We start from the raw sequence: 12,629 nt of genomic DNA, 5'->3' as shown, positions 1-12,629 counted from the left end.
AAATCAACAGCCATTTAGTTCTTCCCTCTGCAGTGTATAAGCAATATGTCTAGTTCACTTCCATACTGCTCACTGAGGGAGCAGCTGAGTGTCTCAATGGTTTGAAAGCCAGACCTAGAGAAGGGAGATCCTGAATTCAAAGCTAACCTTAGACACTTCCCAGCTGTGTGACCCTGGGCAAGTCCCTTGACCCCCATTGCCTAGTCCTTGCCACTCTTCTGCCTTGGAACCAATACCCAATATAGATTCTAAGATGGAAAGTAAGAGTTTGGTTGTTGTTGTTTTTTTTTTTAAACCCTTACCTTCCGTCTTGGAGTCAATACTGTGTATTGGCTCCAAGGCAGAAGAGTGGTAAGGGCTAGGCAATGGGGGTCAAGTGACTTGCCCAGGGTCACACAGCTAGGAAGTGGCTGAGGCCAGATTTGAACCTAGGACCTCCCGTCTCTAGGCCTGGTTCTCAATCCACTGAGCTACCCAGCTGCCCCCTTGTTGTTGTTTTTTTAAAACTACTTCCACCTGAGTAATTTGAAGATTCAAAAATCCCCAACACTCAATCCCTTTCTGTGTCATTCAATTTTCCATCTTCTTTTTGGGCAGCTGGAATGGATTATGCTAATTATCCCCAGCTGCTTCTCCATGATGTCTGAAATGGAAAGGAATGGGGCAGCCCCCCCAAATTGCTAACAAATATAATTTATAACTCTGAAAAAGAGGAACAACTTAGTTCCTTTTGAGCCTATATTTCATATATTTCTTATTGAAAGGAGATTGTGCTGAAACCCATAAAGGAAGCTTTTTTTATTAACATAGGTACATACATTAGGGCATGCATCTATGGTAGTCCAAAAAAACTTTCTTTTTTAGGGAGGGGCTCACTTCTCTTTTGCTCTGTTTCTTCTGCTTTTGACACAACCCTAACTCACTTGTTTTTTTTCTTATATACTTATCATCTATCTCAGGATCAATACTTTATATTGGTTCCAAGGCAGACAGATGGTAAGGGCTAGACAACTGGGATTGTGTCTTGCCCAGGGTTACATAGCTAGGAAGCATCTGAGGTCAGATTTGAACTCAGGATCTCCCATCTTCAGGCCTGGTTCTCTGTCCACTGAGCCACCCAGTTGACCCACAACCTCCATTCTTGACTGCCACACCCTTCCTTCCATTCTGAAAATATCTATTCCTCATGCTTCTACTATACAGGCTTTACCTTATTAGTAGCTGGTAGCTCCCTGTCTATGACATTAGAGATGAAAAACCTTTTGGGGATTCTTTCAGAAAGTAATCAGTGAGTTTTTTTCTGTCTTCATTTGCCTGCTACTTCTAATAGGTATTAGCAGTTTTCATTCATCATTTTTTGAAATGGGCTTTTTATTTAAATCATGTTTTTTCAGGGTGTTCAATGATTCTTACATTTATCTCACCTTGATCTAAGAGATGGAAAACCAAACTGCCCCCATGCAGTGGTGTTGGCAAGTTGCCCTGATCTAGAGATGAGAGCTTCCCTGGGATAGGACCTAGTAGTTCACACAGAAAGCCAGTGAAGTTCCATGTATCTATTTTAGGGATTGCTCCTCCCCAGGACTACTGTGGAATCCCCTTCTGGTCTGATTGCCTCTACCATTTATCCTTACTTTATTGTCTGAGCCTGTTCCCCACCCCCCAACTCTGTGCTTCCAGCCCCACATCTCTCTACTTAGACTATCAGTCTTTCCTTATATGAGGTAAAACATACCATAATAAAGTCTTATTATTTTATACATTACTTATGTTTCTGATTCTTTTGGGAAACTTGTTTGAAATTCCAAAACTGCTAAGGGAGACTAGAACAGCACCCCTTTTGTGAAGCCTATTCCCAGAAAAAAGACCAAGTTTTAGCTATTATCACTAAAAGCCAAACCAGCAACTGTAAAGCAAGGACTCTCTGCAGGAAAGGGAAGATAACTGGGCACATCCTCTCCATGCAACCACAAAATCATTTAGGGAACCTGTTACCTGGGTTTTTCCCAGACCTGCGTCTGCATGTGTAAAACTACACCTTCTTACAAAATCACCACTTCCCCCAAGATTCTCCCCGGAGAAATAGAGAAAATAGCTTAAGCTAGCAGCCAAAAAGAGTCAAGCTAGATGTTAAGGAAGAACTCCCTGGAGATAAAGGTTAAAATAGATTGTGGAGATAAAGGAAATTCCATCTGCCTAGATGCAGTGAGGATAAGTTTGTTGTCTTGACCCAGTACTTCAGTCATTCTAGTTGTGTCTGATTCTTTGTAATCCCATTTGGGGTCTTCTTGTCAAAGATACTGGAGTGGTTTGCCATGTCCTTCTCCAGCTCATCTTACAGATGGGGAAACCAAGACAAACAGGGTTAATGACTTGCCCAGGGTCATATAAGTAAAAGTGTCTGAGGCCAATTACATTAGTGTCTTGATATAACTAACTCCAATGAATATTAGGCCACCATTTTGTGATATATTATTTTGACATTTCCTTTTCAATATTAAGATAAGCATGTGTGTTATATGTTGGTAAAAATGTGTAGGTTCAAAAACAACTGGTAAATATTTGGAACCCCTAAAGACACATCACCAATGGGAAAATTAAGTTTAAAAACAAGAACAACCTTGTGGTTAGTTTATGTTATCTGGCACCAAACAAATTAATTGGTAAACAAATTAAATCACTGACCACCAATCAGAATTTTGGTATAACCAGCCAGCACTCATGGCTAGAAAGATAAGAAACCCCCAGAGATCACCATCCTTCAGCGTACCCTTAGATAACAGCCAAGCCTAGCTCTTCTGTTTGCCACACTTGAGACTCAAGCAGCCCCAGGATTCATTCAAATCCAGTGTGGATTGACTGAGATTAGCTGACTTGCTAGAAAGCCACCACAGAGGCAGACAAATGGCCTCCATCTGGGCAGAGAAGGAACCTTTTCTTTGGGTATTAGCATGAAACTGGCTTTCTGGGAAGTCCTAGAACTGTGTTGGTGAACCTATGGCACTCTTGCCAGAGGGGGCTGCTCCCCTCCCCTTCTCCACTACACCTGATGACATTTCTCACATCACCCATCCTTCTGCTCAGCAGCCCAATAGGAACATTTCCTCCCTCCCCTGTCTGGGGTAAGGGGGCATCTCACATGCAGTGTGAGGGCTGCAGTTTGGGTACTCAGTCTCTAAAAGGTATTCTTGATTTCTTACTTTCCTTCTCAAACTGAAGAATTTGTGTGATTTGTGTGAGTGAAGCCAGTTGCTGGTCACCACATTCTTTCCTGCTCTGCTCCCCAGACTGTAATTACTGAGGGCCACATTCCAGGAAGCTCCAACTCTAGTCTAATCCCAGCAGCACTTTAAACAGCTTCATTCTCCCAAGGAACCCAAACCAACTCACCCATCTGGTCTCTTTAAACCTCCCCTCCTTGTGGTAATAATTTGTATGAACTTGCCCAATATCTCACAAGCCTGGCATGTGTCTGTTGGGGCTGGGAGTTGGGGGTTGGAAGGGTGATGGAAGAGCCTAATGGAGGGAGGAAGTGGGGGGAATTTGCGATTAAAACTAGGGTTCCTAAACCCCTAGTCAATCTCCTCACCCACTCTCCCCATTTTGGGGAATCCTCCAGCCTTCATTGGGTCCATCTGGCTAGTCCTCTAACTGCACTCATACTCACCTGCCCACAGTATTTGCACCCTCCCCAGCTCCCCAAAAGGCCAGTTTCCACGTCCTTGGGTAGTTTCTAACCGCAAAGGCGAAGGTTCCCAAAATAAGTAAGCGTCTGGACCTTTTCTGTGGAAGCGGAAGGAGAGGGAACTGATCCCTATGCCCTGTGGCCACCCCCTACCCTCCACACAAGATAACCCCACCTTTTCTCTAAGCCCTTTGCCCACTGGGCATACACAGACTCAGGGCTCCCCATTGGCCACTTCTGGAAACCCCCAGACTCCCTCATGAATGAAGTGAATCTCCCAGGGCCAAATAGCAACAACCTAGAGCATGGACTCTCCCCCTCCCGCCCACAGTGTTGATGTCATCAGAGTCAGCCTCTTTTGCAATTTTCCCCATGCCTGTGCCGAAGAATAGGGGGAAAACTCTTTGGGGGGAGGTGGCCTGCCCTATTTTATCTCTGCTTCTTTCCTTCAAAGTGTCTTTCCCTCCTCTGGTGTCCCTGAGGGACTGGGCATGGCCCCTTGACTCCAAGAAGCCCCACAGCCCTGCTGCCTGGGCTGGGTGGCTGCCTTGATCCGACTTGCTGGACAGCCACAGCCTGTGAGTAACTTGCTGGTTTTGTGCCTGTGGGTCTGTCTGTGGGTCTGTCTGTGGGTCTGTCTGTTGGTCAGTCTTGGTCAAGCCCGGCTTCCCCAAAGGGAACTAGGGCAAACCTGGGTGTCCAGGGGTTTGGATCCAACCACAAAGGCGTTGGCAAAAATACCCGCCCTAAAGAAACAATGCTGGTCCCTGCGAGAGTTGCCAGGGCAGATGTTTCAGAAAGAACTTTGGCACTGCTGTGTTCTCCCCTCCCTACCCCCAACTCCCTCCTTTTCAGGGAGAGCACGGGGCTGAGCATGAGCTGGGCTGGGCTGTGGTTCCTAAACAGGAAGCAGCAGCCTGCTCTCTCCAGAAGCTGTCGGGGTTGTTCTTTGGAAGGAACTGCTGAATCAGGAATCCACCAGCTAACAGAGCAAGGCCTGCTGGGAGACTATCCAGAAGCACTGAACCCCACTGCCTCTGGTCTTCTTTCAGGAACCCCTATCTGCTTTCCCCTGGGTCACACGAAGCAATAAATGGGGTCCTCTGGTCATGAGCAGCCGCATCCTGACTGTCTCACAACTCCTTGGTGTGAAAGCACCACCACCCACTAAAGCCCCCTTTCCTAGGCATTGTTATGGTTCCCAGAATTCCACATTCCTTTGGCTCTATGGATCAGTTAGAATTGGACCAGTTCCCTCCCAGCTCTAACATTCCACAACTCTTTGTGCAATGAGAAAGATGCAAGATTGGAAGTTCAAAGACCTGGCCTCAGATTCACTATTGCCACTTTTTGGTTGTAAGACCTCTGGGAAGTCACTCTCTCTCTGAGTCTCGTTCTTCCCATCTTAGAGAAAATAATAATTAGTTTCAAAATCATATCGTGTGTTCATAGGATTATAGATTTAGAGCCAGAAGGGAAACTGAGACCAAGGGAGGTTAGATGATCTGCCCAGGTCACACAGGAAGCATCAAGTGGGATTTTTGCCCAGCGCATCTCACTCCTGAATCAAGGTTTTATTTATTAAATGACATTTCTTCTCTTTAAAGATATTCAATGTGCTTTATTTATGTTATTTCAGTTGTTCTGGGCAACAGTGTTGTGAGTTGATTACTTTAGGATATTAGGATTGGGTTTGGGGTTCTTTTTGGCCCAGATAGATGTTTTCATGGGTGTAAGGCATTCTTCACTGGTGTGTTGTCTGTGAATTATAGTGGTAGAGAGTTGCCTAGGGCACCGAAAGATTCAGCAGCTTGCCCAGTTACCCAGGCAAGATTGTCAGAGACTCAAACCACTGTGGCTTGTGGCCTCTCAAGGGGACTGGATCAGATGATTTGTAAAGTATCATTATCCTCAATTTATAGCTGAGGAAATAGTCTGAGATATTAAATGATGATAACAGTCATGGCCATACAACTGGTAACAATAAGAGGCAAGATTCAAACTTGGGTCTTTCCTGAATCTAAGTCCAGCACTCTTTGCGCCATGTCATACTGCCTTTCAAAGCAGGTAGACCAAATGATCTGTGAAGTCCTTTCCAGCTCTAACATTCTGGGTCTCTAGGACTAAAAACAATGAACAAGTATTTCAGAGCCTACATGCGCCCAGGCCATGAGGCACAGAGAATTGTAACCCTTGGTCCCGGACCAAGGAGGTAAAATTAAAATTTAGGAAGCACAGAGAATAAGTGCTAATCCACTTGGTGTTGCCTGACCATAATTGCAAATGGTGTCAGGAAGAGGGAGAGATTGGGTATTTTGACTAATTTTTAATCTTCAAAATAATCATGTTATCCATGAATTTCACTGATTTCTTAAATTTCTTAAAAATTATAGTAGGCATCATCTCTTAGTTTCTTTTCAGCCTTGAGTGCTCCAAAAAATCATAGGTGTCCAATTTCAGGCAACTCCTGGTAAAGAGAAAACATCTCAGGATTGATGGTGAGAGAATGTGTATCCTATGTGATGGTTAATCTATTAGAGACCTTTTAGAGACCATGTGTTATACCATGCCCTGCCCCCCCCCACTGCATTCCCAAGGCACAGGGTGCTTCCTTGAACACTCCTGCTCTTGACAAAAAAGTCTCTCTGTCTCTGTCTGTCTGTCTGTCTATCTGTCTCTCTCTGTCTCTCTTCTCCCTCTTTCTTTCTCTAATTTTTTTCTCATTACTTGTAATAACAATTCTTAACATACATTTCCCAAAATTATGGTATTTCATCTGGCTCTCAATTGAACCTCTCCTTCAGTTTTAGTTCTGATGGCTTGAGTTAGAAGAGAAGGTTCAAGAGTAGAAGCTATTGGAGGAGAGTCCTCAGATCATTACAATTCTAGAAGAACCTTCTGCAGAGTGAGTCACCCAGGGTCACTCACTAGGATAGGTCTTTGTGACTGAGTCAGCTCTGTTTAAAGCTCAATCATGAGGAGTGGACAAGGTTTTTTAAGGTCACCACACACTCCCAGCAAAGAACTAAGCAATGAAATGAACAATAGTTGGAATCCTAGTAAGAAAGGGCTGCACTTAAGAGTCAAGGGATCTGGGTTAGAATTCTGGCTCCAACAGGTACCTGACAGCCTCTATAAACCTGTTTCCTCATAGAATCTAGTATCGAAAGGGGCCTTAGATATCATCTACTCCAAATTCTATCTTCCATTTTATGAAGGAAACTAAGACCCTGAGAAACTAAGTCCTTTGTTCAAGGTCACATATGTTGTAATAGTATTTAGTTCTTCTATGACATTGTTAAATTCTTTGGTAGCAGAATTGAAACCCAAATCCTTTAATGAAAACCAATATTTGTTCATTCAACAAATATTTATTAATTTGCCTGTGGTGTGTAGATTGCTATACTTGTCTCTTTAGATAAGACACAAACATAGATAGCTGTAATACACCTTACCCTACATGAAGCTTTTCCTTATCAAACTCCCTGCACTCTGTTCTCCAGCAGTTGGTATCAGTTTAGTCAGTCAATAACATATATTAAGTGCCTACTTTGTACCTGGCTCTGTACTAAATGGGGATACAAAGACAGGCAAAAGACAGTTCCTGCCCTTGAGAAGATTACAGTTTAATAAGGAAGACAACATAAAAACAATGGTATACAAATAAGTTCTTTTCCTTTTTCCCTAATTGCCTTAAGAAATAAACATAATTGTGGTATTCCTGGGTCAAAAAATATACACAGTTTTATAACTTTGAGTACAATTCCAACTTACTCAACAAAATGATTGGATTAATTCACAGTTCCACCAATAATGTATTAGTGTCCCAGTTTTTCCATATCATCTCCTACATTTGTCATTTTGTCCTTTTATCATTTTAGCCAATCTGATAAGTGTGAAATGCACCAGAGAAAGAATTGATAAATAGAAATTTTAATTTTATATATACATATATTTTTGTCAAATAATGACTTTTCTAACAAGAGGAAGAAAAGGAGGGAGAGAATTAGGTATTTTAATATAACAAACAACTAAATACGTTTAAATTCTAAAAAAGATGGAAGGGTTGTTTGTTTGTTTTTTAAGTCTGTCTCTGAGAGACTAAACTACTCCTTCCCTCATTGCTCCCCCACCAAAAAAGTGATATACAGGAGAAACTAGAAATAATCCACAGAGGATTAAGAGGAAATGGTGAAAGTCTTCCTGGAGAGGGTGAGATTTTAGTTGGGACTTGAACCAAATAAATAAAGTCAAGTGATAGAAATAAGGAAGGAAAACATTCCAGGCAAAAAGAAGGAAAATGCCCAGCGTCAGAAGATAAGTGTCTTGTTAGAGGAATAAGAACATTGTCAGTGAATCCAAGAGTTTCATGAGGAATAAAAAGATTAGAAGGGTGAGGGTCTTTGAACATCAAACAGAGTATTTTTATATTTGATCATGGAGGTGATAGAGAGCCACTGCAGTATATCACTAGATGGGTGACATGAGCAGACCTATAATTTAAAAAGGTGCCTTTAACAGTTGATTTGGCCTGGAGTAGAGGGAGACTTCATTTGCCTTAGTGCAATAATCCAAATGTGAAATGTTGACCACCAGGGTGGGAATGTATATGTGAGATGTTATAAAGGTAAATTCAACAAGCCTTGGCAACAAATTGGATATGAGACATAAAAGAGAATGAGGAGTTAGAGATGCCTCCTTGATCAATTTACCTGATATTTATTTTGAATTTACTTAGATAGAATATAAGCTCCTTGAGGGAAGGGACTATTTCATTTTTTGTCTGTTAGTACCTGGAACATAATAGATGCTTAATTAATGCTTTGGGGCTTGGTTTTTTTTTTTGTTTGTTTGTTTTTGTTTTTGTTTTTTGTTTGTTTTTTTTAAAAAGTCCTAGGATTGATACCAAGTATCAGTGTCAAGGCAGAAGAGTGGTAAGAGTTAGGCAATTAAGATTAAGTGATTTGCCCAGGGTAGGAAGCTAGGAAGTGTCTGAGGCCATATCTGGATCCAGAATCTCCCAACTCCAGGCCTGATGTTCTAACCAATGAGTCAACTAGCTGCCCCATAATTATCTGTCTGTCTATCTATCTACCTATCTATCTACCTATCTATCTATCTATCTATCTATCCTCCATCTATCTATCCATCATCTATCTATCTATCCATCCATGCATCCATCCATCTATCTATGCATCATCTATCTATCTACATGCACACAAAATACCTGAAAAGTAATATTGGGTGGGAAAGGGGAAATTATAAATTTGTTATTATTGTCATTCTTCATCATAATGCTGGTATGTGGGTTGCCTGGAATTTTTGAATTATCTATAGCACTTTAGAATTATCTATCAATCAATCAACATTTATTAAGTGCCTCCTATGTTCCAAGCATTGTGCTAAGTGTTGGGGACACAAAGGCAAAAGGTAGTTCCTGCCTTCAAGGAGCTGACAGTCCAATGGGGAAAACCACATACAAATAAATAAATACAACATGAGCTTTGTACAGGATAAATAAGAAATAACGGATTGACTTAATTAGTTAAAAGAGAGGAGGCACTGGAATTAAGAGGGGTTGGGGAAGGCTCTTGGAGAAATGGCATTTTAGTTGAGACTTAAAGGAAGCCAGAGAGGTCAGGAGTTAGTTTTATATACAAGGCAGGGGAAATTTAGTTTTGTTTCCAACACCTTCTCAGTGATGCCCAGTGCTCTGCTGGCCAGGGCAGCCTGTTGGACAAATATCCTCAGGAAACAGACTACAGAGATTCCCAAGTCCCTTTCCAAGTCATCATTAATATTCATGGGCCATCACTACACAAGCATTGGGTTATTTTTCCCTACTTTGCCATTCCTCCCCACAGCCCAGGACCCAGTTCTGGTTGATGTTTGACCTAGGTTGAAAATATAGCTGTTGGTTGCAGGACAGAGCTGGGCAGTTGGCCAGCATGAAGACCAAACCAATATCTTTAAACCACAATGGTTCTAACAGGACTAGCCTACAATAAATAAACAAATGTGTAAACCAACAAAAAATATTTCTTCATCTATAAAATTAGGGACTTGGGTTTGTTGACCTTTAAAATACCATTACAATGACCAAATGGACAGAGCACTGGTTCTCTAGTTAGGAAGACTCATCTTCCTGACTTCAAGTCTGACCTCAGACACTTACTAGCTGTGTGACCCTGAGCAAGTCATTTATTCCTGTTTGCTTCAGTTCCTCATCTGTAAAATGAACTGTAGAAAGAATGGCGAACCACTCTTTTGCCAAGAAAATCCAAAATGAGGTCATAGTCCGATACCACTGAAAATGATTGAACAGCATAGTACTGTTCAACCCTAACTTCTATGGTTATTTCTGAGAGGCCTGTAGTTTCAGTAGTTGAGGAAACTCCTATGTAGGAGCTCTCTCCATCAATGGTCAGTCCTTATAGAGCCATAGTTCTCAGACTGAGGCTTACTAAGGCTACTACAATCATCACATAGTAAGTGGTTGTGCTAAGGCTCAAAATTAGATCTACACATTAGCAAGCAGACTAGGAATGAGGATATAAGCTACTTTTTAGGTAATCCTTCCTCTAATTATAGGTAAGCAAGACTCAGTTTCCTCATCTAGTAAAACAGGGTAAATAATACTAGTTCGAGGTCAAAGCTAGGTAACAGTGGATAGAGAGACGTTTGGAGTTGGGGGAACCTGGACTCAAATCTGGCTTCATATATTTTATAGCTATGTGATCTTGGGCAAGTCACTTAACCCCAATTCTTAGCCCTTATTGTTCTTCTGTCTTAGAACTGATACTAAGATAGAAAGGATTTTTAAATAATAATGCTAGTTCTAGTTATCTCATAGATTTATTGTGGGGATCAAATTAGTTTCTAGAAGTAAAAGTTCTTGTTAGCATATACCATAGTATGTTTTTAATTTTTAATTTAATTTAATTTAAAAGCCCTTATTTTCTGTCTTAGAATCAATATTAGGTATTGGTTCCAAAGCAGAAGGGCAGTAAATGTTAGGCAGGGGGGATTAAGTGACTTGCCCAGGATTGCATAGCTAGAAAGTGTCTTGAGACCAAATCTGAACCCAGGACCTCACTCTCAGTCCACTGCACCACCCAGCTGCCCCCATGACAGTATTTAAAAGGCAACATGACGTAGTAGAGAAAGGTCTAAGTATAGACAAGCAACAATGGTCTATTGGATTTTCCACTCAGTTGATGGATGTGATCATAGCTCTGGCTTCCACTTAAACCTTCTGATTCATGATGAATGAATGAATGAGTGACAAACCATTTATTAAACATTTCTTATGTTCAAAGCACCATGCTAAGTACTGGGGTACAAAAATAGAAAAAGACAACCTTGTTTTCAAAGAGTTCATGCTCTGAGGAGAGAACAAAAATGGAGGTTTCAACTTCAAGTCAGATAGAAAGGCCTCATGGATGGCTCTTGGGGTGCAATGGCATCTTCTTTAATGTTATTTTCCTTGATCAAACTATATCTATTGATTATGTTGAACCATTTGCCAGTGCCAAGGATTTTGGTAGTGGGAGCTTTCTTTTCAAAATCATTGGATTGTGAGCTTCTTGAAGGAAGGGACTACCTTTTGCCTTTTTTTTTCCTATTTCCAGTTTAGAACAGGAGCCTGACCCATAGCAGGTTGTGGGAAATAAATACTGAATTGGGACATCTTTTGTGAAATAATCTTCCTGTTAGTCCCTCCTCTCACAAATTAGTTTGATTTTAAAGTTATAAACATTTTCTCTTCCAGGCAATGAAATAAATGGGTTGGGCACTCCCTTTTGTTGAGATCTTTGTTGAGAATAACAGGATTTAGGGCAGGGCTGAGCAGCTTCTTGAAAAATTAAATAATGGCTAGGCAGCCATGGTGAACCATCCATGTGGCTGGAAAGAAGGGGATTCTTGGTGTCATCCTGGGACCTGCCTCTTCTTGTGATAAAGTAATGAGGGAAGAGTTGTGGTCTCTACGTCCACCTTTGCTGTGGTGATTTTCCAATCAGAAGGACTGAATGGTGACTTCATAAGGTTAAATATTTGGCTGTACAATAGGAACTTGTTCCCTCTCACCCAGCTGCTCTTATTTGGCCTGGGCCTCTCTTTTGCCCCTATCTTTTTAGGCACCCTCTTTTGCCCTGTTCATGTTCTTGACATCAATTCGATTATGGAGAGAGTCTACTGGCTATTTTAGTTTGTCTTGAGTGGTCAATTAATAAACTAACTTGAAAAATAAGGGGGGGAAAGCCTCTTGAGAAGCCAGTTGTTATAAGGTGCTTAATAAAGGTTTATTGATTGATTAAATCTTCAGGATCTATGGGCGCTGAGGAGTCAGTGGCTATAGAACCTGCAGAAGCAGTTGCCAGGCACATCTCCACAGGGCTTGAATCCTGGATTGTGGTTGTGGGATTAAGACTGGAAGGAGAATCAGTGGTATGGGGAATGCGGTCTGCTATATCAGTGTTCTTTGGTTCAGGGTCCATCCAGATCTGAGAGGAAGTGGTGGTCCATATGACTTCTCTGGCATATGCTACCTTCTGTCTCTTCCCTTAAGGTGCCATGTGCTGTAATTAGGCTGCCTTTCCTGCTCTAATGGGTAAGTGGCAGTTAATAGGCATTTGGGATGACTAGCCCCTTTCTCACAAGAATCACTCCCCTGGATGATTGCTTCAGTGGTTGGGCTGGAAGGAGGACCTGGGGATTATGGCATGGGGTGCTCTTGGGTTTACCTGTCCATCATGGCAGTTCATCAAATAATGGTGTTAGTGAGAGAAAGGATGTTAGACAAATTGTCACAAGGGTTAATTCCTTAAGGATGGCTTCAGGGACCATGTTGAAAGTAGTGACAGTGGCCTGGATACTCTGATACTCAGAGTTCCTTGTATCACTTTCAAAAAATTAAATGTTTCAGCTGTCTAAAAAGTTTTAG

The 12,629-nt window shown here is 41.7% G+C and overlaps 1 protein-coding gene across 2 annotated transcripts in view; it reads left to right on the top strand.

Annotated features, from left to right (window-relative positions):
• The first annotated feature begins 4,028 nt into the window (after nt 1-4,028).
• The window catches only part of RAB7B (RAB7B, member RAS oncogene family), a 54,494-nt gene continuing 45,893 nt past the window's right edge, over nt 4,029-12,629 (top strand). The window contains exon 1 of one of the 2 annotated variants that reach the window (XM_056815824.1): nt 4,029-4,263. The gene's annotated coding sequence lies outside the window, so the exon portion shown is untranslated. The remainder of the gene's footprint in view (nt 4,264-12,629) is intronic. The other variant, XM_001365743.4, reaches the window with a different exon arrangement.

Source organism: Monodelphis domestica, chromosome 2 (assembly GCF_027887165.1).
Source record: "Monodelphis domestica isolate mMonDom1 chromosome 2, mMonDom1.pri, whole genome shotgun sequence".
Lineage (NCBI taxonomy): Eukaryota > Metazoa > Chordata > Mammalia > Didelphimorphia > Didelphidae > Monodelphis > Monodelphis domestica.
This window is presented reverse-complemented; position numbering and strand designations above follow the sequence as displayed.